Below are 19,242 nucleotides of genomic sequence, written 5' to 3' on the forward strand. Positions count from 1 at the left end.
TCTGTGAGGCTGCAGTGCGCGCGCCCCGATCGTGTGCCTGGGTGTGTGGCTCATGCCGTGGAGGAATGGCTCGGTGTGGAAGAGGAGAGAGAGTGAGGAAGCGGGGAACCGGGACAGCTAGCCGCAGTGGGGCCTGAGGTGACGGGGACACGCTGAGAGGCGCGTGTCCCCCGATCCGTTACAGAGATGCATTAAACTAAGGTGATTCAGAAAACAAATTCAAAGTGGGTAGCAATTTTCGATAAAGAGACAGCAAATTGGGGGCGTGGCCAGGACGCCGACGGAGATGGTCTAGTGAGAGAGGAGCTCCTCAGACCCCTGCATAGAATCAGTGCAATAGACACATTTCCCCCCCAAATTCCACTCCCCAAAAACTCTCCCCCTAAACTTCAATACCTGTAGCAATGACGGGCAGACCGAAGGCCCAACAGACCCAGGGAGTCATGAAATATTTCGCCACCTCACTGCGGAGCTCAGAGGCAACCTCAAGGAGCCAAGATGGCGCCAGCACAAGCAGCGCACGTGGCGCCAAAAACACGGCACCAGATCGGGATCGGACGAGCCCTTGCCCCCCGAAGACGGGGTTACAAGGGAATACATGCAAGAGCTCATGGCCTCAATGCTGGACAAGCTCCATGCTTCACTCCAAGCAGATTTAAGAGCTGCAGTTACGGAGCTCAAACAAGACATCACAGGCCATACAGAACGTACCTCGGCCTTGAAGAACCAAATGGCGGATGCCCAGCAAGCCCAGGAAGTGGCAGACGCCGAGATTTACCGACTGGGGTCAGAGATAAGCAGTCTCTGTGACAGCCTGGAAGACCACGAGAACCGCGACCGGCGGCAAATTTTAGAATACGCGGTATTCCGGAATCAGTGCCCCCAGGCCAAATAAAAACTTACCTGCTTGATTTCTTTGCCTCAATCTGTGGAGACCTATATCACAAAGATTTAGAGATGGACAGAGCACACCGTGCGTTGGGGCCTCGGTCCGACGATCCTAACAGGACGCGGGATGTCATTGTCCGCCTACACAGATACTCCATAAAGGAGAAAATTATGGAGGCCTGCCGAGCCAAGGAACCCATTAAATTTAAGGATGACCCCTTACAAATCTTCAACGACCTATCTAAGGTCACAGTCAATCGCCACAAAGAATTGAGGCCCCTAACCCTCCTACTACGAGACAACGAAGTCAAATATAAGTGGGGTTTCCGTTCAAACTCCTTGTCCAGAGAAATGGCAAGTTCCTTACCATCAGACACCCTGAGGATATGGAGCAATTTGCCCGGGCCCTGGGCCTCAACCCACCCTCTAGCTGGAAATCTGACCCCTCCAGGCCACAAGGAACTGATGCAGTGGAGCTACCGATCAGAGCCTCAGAACGACTGGCGGGTCAGAGACAGCAAAGGAAATAAATAAAAATGCTGTCCCACCCGTTCCCGGAGCTGCACCCCCCACCCAGTTGATGCCGGATCCCTCAAATTAAAGAATGACCCTACCGATTACGGAGACGGCACGGGAGATGCAGAGGAAACAAACCTGACCGACGCCGCCATCAGTCCACCGCTGCCAGGAAGGGAGCTGTCAGATGGAAGAACGACGCACCCAAACTCTCCACGCCAACCATGTGTAGCCGCCTAGAGGAGCCCCGCGAGGAAACCGGAGCATCGCCGCTTTGTAGATGGGAGGGGGGGGGGGAGGTGGGAGGAACTGACCTCGTGAACTGAGGTCCCGAGGAAGGGAGGATGGGAGTGCACTCGGTCTTCGTCTCTCCTCCTTTCCCTCCCCCTCGTTGCTGTTGATCGGCCTTTTATCCCTGTTTCATGAGCCTTACCGCAGCACGAGTAAAAGAAAGGGGATCTACGTACCCAGTGAGCGCCCCAATAGTTTCTGGCACCTGGAGGACTCCCTGACCTCACCGCCGAGTGCTGAGCTGGACACCGCGGCAACCGTGAGTACTCAAGGCCCAATCAGCCGGTCTGACCCAGAACGCATAGGCGGACCATAACAGTTAAGGGGTTGAACTACCAAGGGCACGGCACACTTCACACTGCACGGAACCGGCAGGTCTATAGCAGCAGCGATAGAAGTGAATGCCACAGGACTTCAATTACGATGTATATAGTTAACTCATGTATGCTAATGTATGTTATAAAGCAATCCCCCCCTCCCCTCCCTTATCCCCCGCCCCCCTCCCTCTTCCCCCCTCCCCCTTTCCCCCCGTTTCTCCCCCCCATTCCTCTCCCCCCTCCCCCCATGTACACCCCCCCCAAACAAAGGAGTCCAAATGGGTTCTAAGGTAATAGGAAGGGCAGGCACAAAAGATGAGCAATAAGAGGGCGAGAAAAGTTAAACTAAGCAAATGAACCTGAGCTTATCTATGTTGAAACTCATATTGTCATGATTAAACCCGCGTGAGCAGTATTACTTAAAGTCTCGAGTGATGGGTCAGGAAGCTACATAAAGGACTGTAAATAAACATCTTGCTGTGGGCCAGCACAAATTGTAGAACTGACGTTGAAATGCTGGCTGACCCTAGGCCCCAGCCAGGCCCTCCTGGCAAGAGAGAGTGTACCAATATGGCAGGAAAGAACACGCCCCCCCCTCCCTCCCCCCTCCCTCTCCCCCTCCCTCTTTCCCCCCTCCCTCTCCCTCCCTCTCCCCCCCCACCCTCTCCCCCACCCTCCCTCTCCCCCCCTTCCCTCTCCCTCCCTCTCCCCCCCACCCTCTCCCCCCCTCCCTCCCCCTCCCCTCACTCTCCCTCCCTCTCCCCCCTCCCTCCCCCCTTCCTCTCCCCCTCCCTCTCCCTCCCCTCCCTCTCCCTCCCCCCCCACCCTTCCTCTCCCCCCCCTCACTCTCCCCCCTCCTTCTCCCCCCTCCTCCTCTCCCCCCCTCCTCTCCCCCCCACCCTCTCTCCCCCCTCCCCCTCCCTCTCCCCCCTCCCGATTAGGAAGAGAAAGCGCCTCATGCCTTATCAGCACCCAAAGGGGGTTATGCACAAGCGCTCAGGATCCCCCTCCCCCCACCCCAGAGGGGCATCCCAGAAAGACACCAAGGCAAATCACAGCGTTTAGTTAAAGAAACTGCTTCTGACATCCACTGAGACGCAGGACTCGGAGCGCTGAGCGGGCACTGTAGCCCTAGTTAATCTTCTGGTTGGCCCCAAGTTCACGGGCTAAATTGCCGTAAAGGCGCAATGTTGTTTGAAATTGTGTTACACTGCATGTAATGTTGTTGGATATAGTGCTACACTGCATGTAATCCTGCCTCATACTGTGTTACACTACATGTAATGTTGTTGGACATTGTGCTATACTGCATGTAATCCTGTTTTATACTGTGCTGCACTGCATCTAAGGTTGTTTGATATGTGTTACGCTGCAATACCAAATGTTGAAACAGTAATAACAGGAGGTTTAAAGATACAAAGGCCCATCCCTCATAGGGCCCCCCCTAACTACCCCCCCCTAACCTCCCCCTTCTTTATTCCACACCTCTACCCGTCCCATCCCTCCCTCCCCATCTCCCCCCCCAATGCCCCCTACCTCCCCACCCCCCACCCCTCTTTCCCCTTCTTTTTCAAAGAGAGTACGTCAAGAAACTCTCAGACTACCTAGGGAAAGGGGAGGAAATGTGTCACTTAAATGTGTCACTTCAAGAAACTCTCAGACTACCTAGGGAAAGGGGAGGAAATGTGTCACTTAAATGTGTCACTTAAAGGCACCAAGGGGTCTGGCCCCCTCTGCTGCCCACCGGTCGTCGACGCCGGTAGCACCCCCGAAGGGCACACCAGCCCATATGCCGGTCGCCCACGGACCTGGCAATTTTTTGTTAGGCCCTAAAGTGGACCTAATCACCTCTATCTTTTATCTGCTGATTCTGTCCCAGCAGATCTTTACCCCACCCTTTTCCCCTTCTCCACCCCTCCCACCTCCTCAGTACACCTGGCTCAATACACACAAAAAATACACCCGCCCTAAATGTTTGCTGGGGCACGACGTACACCCAAAAAAATGAATCAAGACCCCCCCCCCCCCCCCCCAGTGGGAAAGGAGGGGTCCTAAGGTCCTACACCACAAAAAAAACCTATGGCCACCACGGCCCGAATTAAAATACTATCACTAAATGTCAAAGGCCTGCAAAATAACAGAAAGAGGAGACTGGCCCTGCAAGATATGAAAAAAATCAGGAGGAGACATCATATTCCTACAGGAGACCCACTTCACATCACAAGACCCCCCAAATTTATTCAAAAAAGTGTTTCCAATGTGCTTTTTTGCATCATTTAATAGTAAAAAACGGGGAGTGGCCATAGTGATCCGACAAGGCACTCCATTTAATCATGTGAAAACAACAGTGGACCCAGAGGGTAGATTTTTGGTGGTATAAGGCTCCCTAGCAGGTTCAGCAATTGCCCTGATAAATGTTTATGCCCCGAATGAGAACCAAGTGGAATTTCTAAAAAGGGTTCTCGAGGGCATCGACCCGGATTACCTGTCATCGGTACTAATAGGCGGGGACTTAAACATGGTCCTAAACCCCACCGAGGACAGATCAACTGTAATGGGTCACCCCCGCACAGCCCACTCCCAACACATAGGGAAATGGTTTAGGGGAATACTGAATGAATTCTCATTGGTGGACATATGGAGATCCCAGCATCAGGGCCAGAGGGACTACACTTTTTACTCAGCGCCTCACCAGACCTATTCTCGTATAGACTACTTCCTGGTAACCAAAAATGTCCTAGAGGCAGCCACCGATTCGGACATTGGCCCGATAACCTGGTCAGATCATGCCCCGGTCCTATTGACCCTATCAGTAACATTTGAAAAAACTACATCCTACTCTTGGAGACTAAACGACTCATTACTGAACCATCCCGAGATAGAGAGAGAGATCAGAACCTCACTTAAGGACTATTTCTTCTTTAACTCTGGATCAGTCTCATCTCCAGCAATCCTTTGGGAGGCCCATAAGGCAGCAATTAGAGGTAAATTCATCTCAATTGCATCCCATAGGAAAAAAGTCAAGTACAAACAAAAACTGATTAAGGAGCTTACAGACAATATTATTACGCTGGAGCACACTCATAAAGCCAACCCCTCAAAGAGAGTCTATAAAACTTTAACGGCAGCCAGATCAAAACTTAAACAAGCCCAGCTGGAAGATGTAGAAAAGGCCCTAAAGTGGACAAATCAGCAATACTATGACAAGGGCAACAAGGCCGACAGACTTTTGGCTAGCAGATTGAGAGGAATACAGAAGAGATCCCAAATAACGGCGATCAAAAATAGGTCTGGTGAGATACAATATAGCGATAGCAAAATAGCAGCAGAGTTCACCAAATACTATACTGATTTATATAATCTAAGATCCAAAAATGGCCGCCCTGAACCGATAGCATCAGAATCGATAAAACAATACTTAGATAGTTGTCACCTCCCTACATTAACGGAGGAGGAAAATACAGTCCTCAATGCAGAGATATCAAAAGAGGAACTAGAAGAGGCGGTCAAGATGCTCAAACTCTCTAAGTCCCCTGGTCCTGATGGTTTCACCAATGTTTACTACAAGAGATTCCTACCCATACTATCCACGCATCTATTAAAAATGTTCAATCATTTTATGGAGGGGAATCCAATCCCCACCTCGATGTCTCTCGCAAACCTAGCTATCATACACAAGGAAGGCAGAGACCCGATGCAATGTGGAAGCTATCGTCCAATCTCCCTTCTTAACAATGACCTCAAATGATACAGTAAAATACTGGCAAATAGGCTAAACCCGATCTTACCGAGACTTATAAATATAGACCAAGTAGGATTTGTCACGGGCAGGCAAGCCTCAGACAACACTCGTAAGATAATCAATATTATAGACAATCTCAACCTCACAGGAACCAAAGCAATACTTTTGAGCCTAGATGCAGAGAAGGCGTTCGATAGAATCGATTGGCTCTTCCTAGACCATACTTTGCGTAAATTCGGCTTTAAAGACGCATATCTAGAAGGGGTCCGTAGACTCTACCAAGATCCGTCAGCAATGGTAAAATTACCAGGGGGCAGTCTCCAGAGATTTAATATGAAAAATGGCACAAAACAGGGATGCCCTTTAGCCCCTCTCCTCTTTGCACTCACCATAGAACCCCTGGCGTCCACAATTCGAAATAATAGGGACATCCAAGGAATAGAAATAGGACAAACACAATATAAGATATCTCTTTTCGCGGACGATATCATCTTAACACTCTCCAAACCCCAAATTTCCCTTCCCAATCTCCAAAAAGAACTCAAAGACTTCGGGAAAATATCAGGCTATAAATTTCCTCTTGTATCAAATATTTGGGAGTAAAGATACCAAGGAACTACCATTCTCTGTACCAACATAATTACCCGCCCTTATTTCGGAAAATCAAACAGGATCTTGATAAATGGGGAGGATACGAAATATCATGGATCGTAGAATGATCTCGGTTAAAATGAATATACTCCCCAGATAGTTATATTTCTTCCAGACTCTCCCGATCCACATCCCTGGCTCAGAACTGAAGAATAAACAAAAACAGATCACAGGGTAAAAAACCTAGAATCACCAGGGCAGCTCTGCTTGCCTCAAGGGGGAGAGGAGGTCTAGGAGTCCCAGACATTACGAGATATTACCAAGCCACCCAGCTGAGACAGGTAGTAGTTTGGAACGCAGACCCGAGCCAATATTGCTGGCTAGATATATAATCGCAATACGCCGGCACGCCTTCACTGCCAGCATGCCTCTGGTCCCTGAGCAGGGAAGATATGCAGACCAGTAAATTCAAATTGGGACCAATGAAACACACATGGGAGATATGGACGAAATGCAAACTTAAATTTAAGCTCACGACCTCTAAATCTCAACTCATCCCAATTATTCAAAATTCCAAATTCCCACCTGGTTGTGAGCCGAGACAATTTGACCAATTTACAGTTAAAAATATCAGAGCAGTTGCCGACCTTCTGAGCTTTGGGCATTTCCTGAGTTACCAAAGGCTACAAAACAAATATGAAATGGCAGGACTGAACGTCTTCAAGTACCTCCAAATTCGACACTTTATTCAAACACTATCCCCAACGTTGGAATTCCCCCCTCTCACTAATTTCGAGCGGCTGTGCAGGGAAACAGCCCACCAAAAAGGTCTTATAACACAAATTTATGCGGAACTGGAAAGGGCATCAGACGCCCCCAACCATGATTACATGCTATATTGGGCAGCAGAATTGAACATAGTTATAGACCGAGAGGACTGGGAAGCAGCCTCAGGAACTTCCATATGTACCACAATCAAGGAAAACATTTATAAAATACTGTTCCGCTGGTATCTTACTCCAGTCAGAATAAATCAAATCTACCCCCTGGCCTCCGATCTATGCTGGAGAGGCTGCGGACAAAAGGGAGACATGGCACACATTTGGTGGACATGTCCAGAAATTCAGAAATTCAAGGAAATGTGGTATGTGTGGTGCTCAGAATCAGACCGGTAACTTCTGTAGCATAATTATAATTGAGACCATAGGCTTGGTGGTCTGGCGACGACGGAGTGCCCCTCAATAAAGCAATAATGCGTAAAAACTGTAGGGGAGGTGACAAGTGGAGTCAGTTGGGACAGCCACTGTGATGTACACAATAATCACCCTAATAGTATATAAGAAAGGAACTATGTCCATTGAATAGCAGGGTTTAGATAAGGCACATTGGCACTTTACCTGCGCATCCGGGGGGGCACTCTCAGGATCAGTAGCGTGCAGTCCATCAGATGAGAAGTCCAGAAGGGTAGTTGGTGTAGATAGAGCACAGCTGCAGACGCCCTGCAATGTGAGGCAGGGAAAACAAAACCAGGCCACTCCGCAGTAGTATAATCAAAAAGTGTATTAAGCCAGCAAACACATACAGGGAACAAAAATAGAACAGATAGAACGCACCTACGCGTTTCGTACAATAGTACTTTATCAAGGTGAAGCAAGAGTAAAATAACAGCCTATTTATACCCACCTTACACACTTCTAATCAACTGGGTTGCGGCGTCATGCGCCGGCAGCTGCAAGCAGTCGCGGCAGAGTGACGCGCATTCACAGGGATCAGGGTGTATCGGGCAGTACACAGGGGCTGCCACGTGACCTCCGTCGCATCATAGGGATGACGTCATCAGCGTGCGGCACGTAGGCTAGTCACGCTGACGCAGCGTCCATCTCCATAGGTTCGGGATATGTCACGTGATCCTAATAGTTTTTTTACAACACAAAACTTTATTAGTGAAACATAATGGGGCCTATGCAGAGAGGATCGTGAATAAAAATCTCCATTGCTATAAAAGTTGCAATGTCTGGCGTGTTTATTTCTCCATATGCAGGAAGCCAAAAGCGGCAAGATTAGCGCAATGTTTAATTATGGCGAGAATACGTCAGTGCTAATCTCGGCAGCAGCAACGGAGCTACTAGCATACGGCGAAAATTTGCCTGTCTGCATTGGTATGCTGCGCGCGCGAGTCTCGCGAGACTTCATTGCAATTTGGCGCTCAAATTCAAAAGGACACTTCAGTGTCCTGTCAGAGCGTTTCACACACTCGTTCCTTACATAGCCATAGCACATAAACGGCTGTTGTGTGGGGCTAACAGTTATTGTGCAATATTAATGCTGACCATTGTGTACTAATATATTCAGTGTGCTACAATAACTGTTGCCATTGCACAAAGTTACATACATTCAGCAAGGTTCAGTAAAACAACTTCTGTAGCGATTTAACGTAATTTTTCAACATATCAGTATGTCTGGGGTGCAAAGAGGTACTATTAGGAAAGGGGGTGCATCTGCAGGGAGACATGTAGCTTCTACATCTGCACCACACACCCATGTTCGTGTGCTTGGAAGTGCCTCTGCGTTGGGGAGTCGTGGTGCTGTACTTAGTGGGGTGACAGGAGTTGTAAGTGCTAATGAAAGGGCTGGACCCAGTGCAAGAAGGACAGTTGGAGAAAGTGGTACTGCTACAGTGCCTGATGCAGTAATAGGTGTCTCGGTTGTGTGTGGTACTGTGAGTCATGGTGATGGTGGTGTTGGGGTAAATGTTGGTGCCAGTGTGAGTAATAGTGGGAGTGCAATTGTGCGTGGTACAGTGCGTGGAAGTGTGCGGGGTAGTGCGCGTGGGAGTATGCGGGGTAGAGTGCGTGGTAGTGCGCGTGGTAGTGCGCAAGTACATTTGCGTGGTACAGTGGCTGGTACAGTGTCTGGTAGTGTGCGTGGTGATGTGCGTGGTGGTGTACGTCGTGCTGGTCGTGTCCGTGTGCGTGGTGGTGTTAGGGCTATCCGTGGTTTTCATGGAAGTCGTATTATGACTGTGGGTGGTGGTGGCAAGCAAAAACCTTCTGGCACTGTTCGTCGCCCGACAACTGTGCCTGCAGGCCCAATGTCAGGAGCTGATGGAAGTTTTAGTGCTGCTGCAACTGAAGCCTCAGATTATGTCGACGAGGACATGGTTTTCAGCTCCACCAATGTACAACACGCAGAGAATACACACATGGATGTTGCACATAGTCACACAGAAGCACGACATGATGGGAGAAAAAGAAATATAAAATTCAATGATGAAGAGAATCGGGTGCTAGTCACTGCCATAGTAGAAAACTATGACCGCCTGTTTGGCCATCTAGTTAGTAAGTAAAAAAGTACAACTCATTACACAGTGTACAAATTATGTACTCCAATGTGTATGTCCCACACACATATGTGATGTCAAAGGCAGCCATGTAACTAAACTTCCTAACCGGTGCCTGTACATTCATGTTCTGAAAAAAACCTAACACATGTGTGCAACTTGTCAGTACATTAAACTGCAGATCACCTTAGTACCCCAAATATTGTGACCTAACATGGTTTGCAAATAAATAACTACCAATACCAATCTAATAAAAATTAGATGTAGCACTGTCCATAACTGTATGTTAGTATAATATATGTGAACAAATTTTTACATAACTTCTTTGGTACTGTATATTTGCAGTGAGAACTCCCTCTTCCGTAAAGAGAGAATTGTGGAAGAACATCAGAGAATCCGTGTCAGGTTGTGGGAATCAAGTGAGATCTCACGATAATTGTCGCAAACGTTTTGACGACATTAAACGGAAATTAAAGGTCAAATTGCAAGAAATTAATGCGCATGCCGCAGGAACAGGGGGAGGCCCCCCTGCTTTACATTTAAAACTAACGGCACTGGAGGAGCAGCTAAGTTCAAAGTTGCCTAGTATTCAAGTGGAAGGATTGGAAGGGGATTTTGATATAGGCGTGTACGACAAAGAAATGCCGGAAGGTGAAACATGTTAAATTATTTTATAATGTGTACAATACATTATAGTTAACAAATGCTATGCCATTGAACAAGTTCTAAAAAGCATCACACAGAAACTGGCAATCATCTCTGTATGTAATGTCAACAGTGTTTTTTGACCTTTTTGTGGCAACATTATAATCATTAAATGCTACATAAAGATAAATGTTTACATACCTATGTTGCAGAGTATACGTAAAGAAAAACAAAACGGTTACAATACCTTAGTACTTTGTAACTGTATGGCATGTTACAGATCATCACTAGTGTGACTGGGGAAAATTTTTTTTTTTAACATCTGTTCTATACATAAGACCTACTTAACAAAATAACTGTACTGCAATAACAGTATAGCTTAAAATAGATTTCATAATGCATGTATAAATTGCATAATTCCCTGTATCTCCAGCAGATATGACTGACAATGAACAAGCAGGAACAGCAGCAGACAGCATGCACACAGAATTGGTGTCCCCCGATAACTCGCTAGCAGATTTTGAAGGTGACTTATAATTTAACTATTTCTTCTATAACCTGTTACAAACGGTTATATTAAATTATGGTCCTTGTATAGCAATGTCATATAACAATTGTGTTATTAAAGGCCAACTTATTTCCTTCTACTATCATATATTATGTAAAATGTAATTACTTATTTAAGGAGAGAAATAACGTTGGTAGACGTTTTTATAGCATGATAGGATGCAATGCTATCTTCATAAAGAATAAAACTATTTATTTCATGTTGCTATTGCTGGTATGGTGTGACCATACTATAGATGTGTACGCATTTGTTCTTACATTTATAAACATACTACAGTCTTATGAACTGTTCACTCTGTGTTAAAGTAATATGAAATATTCTGTTTCATACAGACGTACAAAGTGAAGGGAGCAGGACACTAAGAAATGTGTCTCAGGACTCATGTGATGGTCACATACAATTTGCAAGGCCTAGAACGGCAGAAAGTGTCCGGAGTGACAGTGACCACCAGCAGCAACTGAAGTCCTTGCAAGAAGCAGAGGAACGTTTGCTGAAAAGCACCGAAGAAAGACATAGGCAACTACTGTGTGTGCATGAAAAAATGGTGACAGAAATAAAAGGTGTACAAAAACTGATAAATAGTACAGTTGCAGAGCTACGCAAACATAACACATATATGGAGGCAATTGTACACTGCTTACTTAAACAAAATGACCTCCACAGTTCAACAGTTGTCACATCCTTTTTACCATCAACATATGTTGGTACTTTGGAGGCTCATGATGTGTTTCAACAGAACATTGAGCCACAAATAGAAACAGAAGCAGAAATTGCAGCACACCAGCCTGCAACATTTATTTCATCAGATAACATTGTTACAGCACCCCAAAATCAATCTGTCCCCTTAGCAGTGCACAGTGACGTAACTTTGTTACAAACCATAGGAAAGGAAACACCTTACACATCACCAATGTTAGAGAGCGCAACACCATCATCTTCACTGTCATTTGTACATGAGCAATTATGTTCCAGCACACTGTTATGTACTGAAACTGAAGGAGAAAAAACAAAGAGCAGTGAGTGCATTGCCAGTGTCCCTGCAAAGCTAGGAAAAAAAAGTTTCAGGAAAAAAAAACATATCCTCTGTAAAGTTGCAGGACCATTAACACGGTCACAGAAAAAGCCATAATTGTTGTTATTTACTACTGTTGCAGGCCAAAAAAAGGAACACATCAGTATGGGCTTTTGTGCTCATTTAAGCATGACAAACGTTCATTTCACACACCATTGTAAATTTCTCCCACACACTCCGTTAAATATAGTTATAGAACTCCATAAAGATTAGTAAAAGTTTTCAAAACACTAACATTCACTTTTTTTTTCTATGTCAGACACTTGTTAAAGGTTTATTCCCTTTCACAGCAATCACAAGCAACTTAATAGGTTTATGTAAAAAAACAACATTTTTTGCTATCTATGTGTGACAGACAATGGGTCCACATGTAAAGTCTGTATAGAAATTGACGGAAATTTATGTGACACTAATGTGTTGTGTTTAAACTCACAGATACGGAAAATAAAATACTTTTGAAAACTATTTCTTGTGTAAGATTTGTAAACGACTTTTCCATTTAACATCTGTGTAAGGGAGGTCTACATACATACAGTATGTCCTTTGTGTTACAGCCTTGAAGAGGATAAGGTACAGATAAACACATTTAATATTGGCTACATTAAACATCGCCTTACAGGTGAAATTAAATACTTTTACACAATGCTCTATTGCAAGGATGAGCACACACAGTAGAATTGTGAATCGGCCAGATTTAACGTACAAAGATATAATTATTGCCGCTATTTCTAATGAGATATCAAAGCAAGCAACAGTCCAACAAATTTATGACTTCACTGAGAAACAATACGCATATTTCAAAGTAATGGCAAATGCCAAGAATTGGAAAAATGGTATCAGGAAAAATCTATGCTTGCATGATTGTTTTATGAGAACAAGTGCTCGTGCAGGGAAAACTTATGGGGCTTGGAAATTAAGCCCATGTTCTCAGTTGGGGATTGCAAAAGGAAGGATTGTAAAGGCTTTCTATCCTGTGAAGATGGTCCAAGGTGTGAAGCCTGGCATTTTTCTACAAAGCTATGGAGAGCACTCTGCAGATGTGCCTACAAATGGATACCTGATGCAGCAACAGCATTCAACATTGGGGACTAATATTACCTGTTCTAATAATTTTAGGCCCTTGGAGAGCCAATCTACATCTGATTTAAAAGTATGCACCGGCCAGCTTCAACCTTCTGTTGGTGAAATAACACATATGGCTCCAATTGAAGAGATACAAGAGAAAGTGTTGCTGCACAATCTGAACATGACTGCAATAAATTTCTTGCCATTACTAAGGTAATTGTTTTACTTTTCCTGCAAAGCAGCCACGTAACGGTTAACTTAAAGTACTTTTTAACAATTATATAGAGGGCGGAAACTAGTGTACAGATTGAGTATTTATTGCCGTGCGTTTTAAATCTCTGTCTGTCTATTCACAGACCGAGTGCACACATGGGAGCACAATAACTTCATAATTGTGGAGGAATGCGGACACAGTGCTTGTTACCGAAATAATGATACAGAACTTCATCACCACTACCGACTAATGTGTAACGTTTCAGGATTTTATGTATGTTCCTACTTGCACAGAGCAGTATAATAAAATATTTCACACCAACGATTTCACTTTTCTTCCTGTATTAGTATTGTTAAAAAGGTCACTGTGGGAACATGAAGCATAACTTTACTAACTCCTGCTTCAGCTTAGACAACTGTTGCACTGTTGTATTAGCTACACCTTGTACCATATACTATGACATTACTTACGAACAACATAGGCTAACTGTTTGCCACATGTGATTACTGATGAGGATAAAATACAATAAGGTCGTGAGATTGGACACACTTTCCGTAAAAAGTTGCTACGAATGTCAGATAACATAATTGACATCCCCACAATGGGGAAAAAATTTTGAATCATCAAGGTATACATTTCCTACAGTTTTCACTTAATAATATTGTTAAGTACCTCAGCAGACAACGTGAAAACATGCTGATGTTATGGTTTTTATTACATAGACCTACATATATATATATATATATATATATATATATATATATATATATATATATATATATATATATATATATATATATATATATATAAATATATATATATATATATATATATATATATATAGCTATATACATATATATACATATATATATATATATATTCACTTGTTATACATTTTATCCTTACCTGTATACATATATTTAAATAAATATCAATCGCTACACAGATGCTGTCACATACACATGTGTGTAGCAACGTACATTGTGACTTACATAACGTTCTTTATGTTACATGAAGTAGAACATGCAGGACAAGAAAGCGCTCAACATTTTTTCAACACATGTTATGCATTCAAAAGACATTTTAAAAGCTGTACGGTTTCTGCAGCATCTGAGGCAATGGGTCATGTACAATGTTACAAACATCAGGAAGGTAATCAACGAAATGATAAGGTCATTGTTAAAATCAAAAGTCCCAGCATGCCGATACATAATTTTGCGTCCATGTTATGTACATAGTTTTTTTATTGGTACGCCTGCTTCAGCACAGTAACTTTTAACACACACAGCTTAACGCAACTTATGTTTTGTACTTATGTTTCTATAAACAACGCAGTTTGCGACGATCGTATACTTCTTTTCACAGTAATATTTACAATGTACCTGAGCATGGGTATTGCTGAAGTTAAGTACATTTCTTAGACGTCTGAGGACAAAGCTGTGAATCGGATATATGCTCAGTAATGGTGTGACGGTATCGCATGTTGTTGAACACTTCCGCATCACGTGATCACATTCTTCAAATTCTGCATGAGAACCATTGAGCCCTTAAAGGGGCCACAATCTCCAAAATTTGCGCCTCCTCCGCACTGTAGCCTGTCACTTTCTGTTATGCTAACCCCCCGCGCATTAATTATTCAAGTTAGAGTCATATGAAGAACAACAGACATTCCTTTTAGTAGTCCATGTATCCACAAGTTTATAGCCGCCATACGTGTATTCTTTTTAACATTCAGCTATACGAATTGCTGAATACAGTTGAACCACTGACATGTTCACCTTCTTGAGCCATTGCTTCCCCTACTATAGGCGCCTGTATGGCGCATCTTTTTGCAGTTTGAACAGCATCGTAAAAACTTACTATTACAGAGGTGGGCTCTTTAAAGATGGCGTCCAACGTTGCACAGTTCGGCAAAACCGTTCACTAACAAGGCTGAAAATGTGGGTCTCAGAGCAACACAACTACGCTGCTCTGCTCTGGGGACCACAAGGTTGATCACACGAACTGTAATTGACATAGTTATGCTCCTGCTTTCATGTTGCGCATATTCCGCACACGCAATAAATGTGTAACACAAGACTACAATGTAACTGTTCAACACTTCACAACAAGACAGATATGTTAACACAAACATACATCACTGTCTTGATGTTTTTATGTATGATTACTTTGGTGCTTCTTTCAGGTTTTGCAATGGTTACATAGTTAACCATTACTTACAAAGCAAAGACTAATTTTTCATATCACATTTTTGCCACACAAAGAAGGATGATGTTCTTATTTGCTATGTCCATTGATAGACAAAAAACATTTGTAATGCTGAACACTCATTAAACTACAAGTTACAAATGTCATGTCCCACTTCACCATTACTCACATATATATTACTGAAGGCTTATCTAACAAACATTTACAACCACCTGCACTCTGCCGACATACTGCCCCTGCCACATTAACACCCAACCACGGGAGTATAAACCTACCGTTACGTTAACACACAAACCAGGGCTACGTAGAGAGCCTTGATGAAACCCCCAAAGTACCTACTATAAAAATACATGTCATTCTGCGGTAACATAGCCTTTGGCATTGCCTTTCGTTTGCACAACACAAATATTATAACATATGCATAACTCTTTTTATTTTTACATAGACATATATATATATATATAGCTTTTAATGTGTATATCAATGATATTTTTCTTACTTTATACCAATATACATTATGCACTATTGTATTTTTCCGATTTTCTACATGCTCTTGTCACTGTTACATCCTTACTGTTAGCATGGTACTTACCTGCAGACAATGTAAGATGAAAATGTTTTAAAAACATATGTCTCCCATGGAAATAATCAGGAGCATAGACAGTGGCCCACTGACAGTACTGTTAATATGGCAAACTTGTGTGTATTCTTTTTACATTACAACGTGTTAACATTGTTTTAAGTATGGGGATAATTTGTTGGCACGTTTTTACAACGACATTCCTATTTGTTTGACCTTATTCGACGACCACATCTTTGTGTACATGTTCTGAAACATCATAACTAAGACATCTTTATTTATTGTCATGTACTCACATTTGCACTATGTTGATGCATTTATAACTGAGTAGCCAGTATGACACTTGTGACAGGGTTATATTTTTGCCTGTGGCACATCTTTAAATTTCAGACACATGTGAAGGCAATGCTGTTCACCAGGGCTTTTGTTATATTCTGAACGTGGTAACAAGAATATTTTACATATCTATGTTTTGTATTATTTTAAACAAATAGGGAGCTGACTTATGAACTTTCATTAATAGGTTTTGCTAGCGATCAGCTGATAAACTTGCAGACAGGGAGGGGGGGTGTTCATTGATGCTATATATGTTTTAACCCATTGTGAAGTTATTGGTTTTCTGCAATATGTTTTAATTACAGGGGACAGGGTTACAAAATAGTTTTCGTGTTGTAAGATTCTCACCTGCTGTTTCGTGTCAGTTGTGTTACTGACAGCAATTTAAGGCATGTCACGCAACAGATACTGCCGATTTTTCGTGGCGTTCTCATTTGCCGTGTTCAACGCCGACAGTCACTCCGAAATGCCGAATTTATGCAATTATCCCTTTCTGCATATGGCGGTATTAACAACATGGCGATCTTACTCAAAAACAGTGTTCTCGCCAACACTTTGGCGGATTTCAAGCTCTTTAAATTTCTCCTGGCGAATTCTTGTTTATTCGCCATACACACGCGGCTCTCTGCATACAGGAAGCAATTCTTGGCGAATACATGCACAACGCCATGTATTCGCAGCTCTCTGCATAGGCCCCAATATGTAAACAAACAGTAAAAAACCAAATCAATGGCTGGTTAATATAATTTCACAAACCGAGTTTTACCAAGAGACTCACTAGAGCATTAAGTCATAGACTCCCAGTCTGGGTATAATATATATTATAGTAAAGATTTAATCTATATCTTTTCATTGAATAATACATTATAATAATAAACAGCTACAATTACCATACCATACCCATTCCTGGGACCGAAATAGAACCTTGCTAGTTCATGGAAGCTTGCAAAACAGATGTATATATATTACTATTACATCATAATCAAAAACAGTTTGTTGAAATAGAAAACTTGAAGTACAATATACATTTGAATTTATAATACATCTAAGGGAGGAGAAATATGATACCTATTATGTGTCTTATAAACTTTAATTACGACATGAACACAGACTGGGATTGCATAACTATTATTAAGTAATACCAAACAATATTTAATATAATTATAATCAATGAGGGCCCATTTTATAACAACATGTATATACGAAATCAATATAACAATTATAAAAAATATTTATAAAATTGGGATTAATGAAAAATTGATTAGTTTGGAAATGATCTATTAAAGAAAAATTTAATAAATTACAAGTATAATCAATCAGAATTGTTAACTTATTAATATTAATTTCTTAATTGGTAAATACATTTGTTAATCAAAAAAGGGGGGGTTTAAGATCAATTATTATGATATATTCATAAAATTAATCATAAAAAATGACTTAGATCCCACTCTGTGTTCATACCCAGGGGTGTTCTGGTCTTTAGGGTGAAAATCCAATAGGATTCACGTCTGTCTAGATACTTAGTCCTGTCACCACCTCTTGGGAGGATAGGTATTTTTTCAATTCCTTGAAATGAAAAGGAGTTAGTATTACCTAGTGGGCAATTATGGAAGTGATTAGACACTGGGTGATTCTGATCACCCATCCGTATAAGACGTAAGTGCTCTAAAATTCTGACTTTTAGACATCTTGTTGTTCTCCCGACATATTGTCGCCCACATCCACATTGCAGAAGGTAAATTACAAATGTGGAGTTACAATTTATGAAAGATTTTATATTGTAATTTAGACCAGAATTAAATGAGCAAAATTGTTTGCCATTTTTCATTTTTGAACATACCTTGCAATGTGTACAAGAGTATGTACCGAGGGGTAAATTGGGGACTGCTTTTTTGTCATCATTAAATTCAAAGAGACTTGGGGACAGGCTATTGGACAAAGTTTTGGCTCGTTTATACACAACGTTAGGACCCAAAATGATGTGTGGTTTTAATACTGGATCTAGGGTCAGCACATTCCAGTGTTTTTTTAAGATATTTTTAATTATTGGTGCTTGTTTGCTATACGGGGTAATGAATGAGGGGCTAACATTGTCCCTATTCGGTCTTTGTTCTTTCCTCAACAATAAACTTCTGTCTAAGTTGGATACTTCCTTTAATGATCTGTCCAGATCCGCTTTTTTGTAACCTCTCTTTAGGAACCTTGAATATAGGTCATTTACTTGATGATTATAGTCAGACTCACTCGAGCAATTTCTCCGAGCTCTGATTAATTGACTCTTGGGTATTCCCCGGAACATGTTTGAAGGATGACAGCTGCTGGGTCTCAGAAAAGTATTTCTGGAGTTGGGTTTCCGATATAGTGTAGTTTGAATATTTAAAGTTGTGTCCACATATAAGCAGAGATCTAAATAATTAATGTGTTGTATATGAAACGAATAAGTGAAAGTGAGATTAAAGCTATTAGTGTTTAATAATGAAATGAATTTGTGCAGAGTAGTGACGTCACCCTCCCAAACAAACAACAAGTCATCGATATACCTCTTATAAAATAAAATGTGCTCCCTATAAATGTTCAGGTCTCCAAACACGTGGAACCGCTCCCACCAACCCATGAAAAGGTTGGCGTAAGAGGGGGCAAAGCTTGTCCCCATCGCCGTTCCACGTGTCTGGAGATAATGAACCCCATTGAACAAAAAGAAATTGTGAGTGAGTAAAAAGTGAATTGCATCCAAAATAAAAGTGTTTTGTGCTGGTGATAAATCCGATTTATTTAAGAAATAATCCACAGCTGTCAAACCATGTTCGTGGGATATCACGGTGTATAAAGACGTAACGTCTAATGTCACCCAGAGTAGATTACTTTTCCA

The 19,242-nt window shown here is 42.5% G+C and overlaps 1 long non-coding RNA gene across 1 annotated transcript in view; it reads right to left on the minus strand.

Moving 5' to 3' along the window:
* LOC142490967 (uncharacterized) overlaps positions 1–14,723 on the minus strand; it is a 52,149-nt gene extending 37,426 nt beyond the window's left edge. The window contains exon 1 of the long non-coding RNA XR_012800186.1: positions 14,632–14,723. This is a non-coding gene — a long non-coding RNA (uncharacterized LOC142490967). The remainder of the gene's footprint in view (positions 1–14,631) is intronic.
* Between the last annotated feature and the right edge of the window lie 4,519 nt (positions 14,724–19,242).

The sequence above is a fragment of the Ascaphus truei genome, chromosome 3, assembly GCF_040206685.1.
Source record: "Ascaphus truei isolate aAscTru1 chromosome 3, aAscTru1.hap1, whole genome shotgun sequence".
Lineage (NCBI taxonomy): Eukaryota > Metazoa > Chordata > Amphibia > Anura > Ascaphidae > Ascaphus > Ascaphus truei.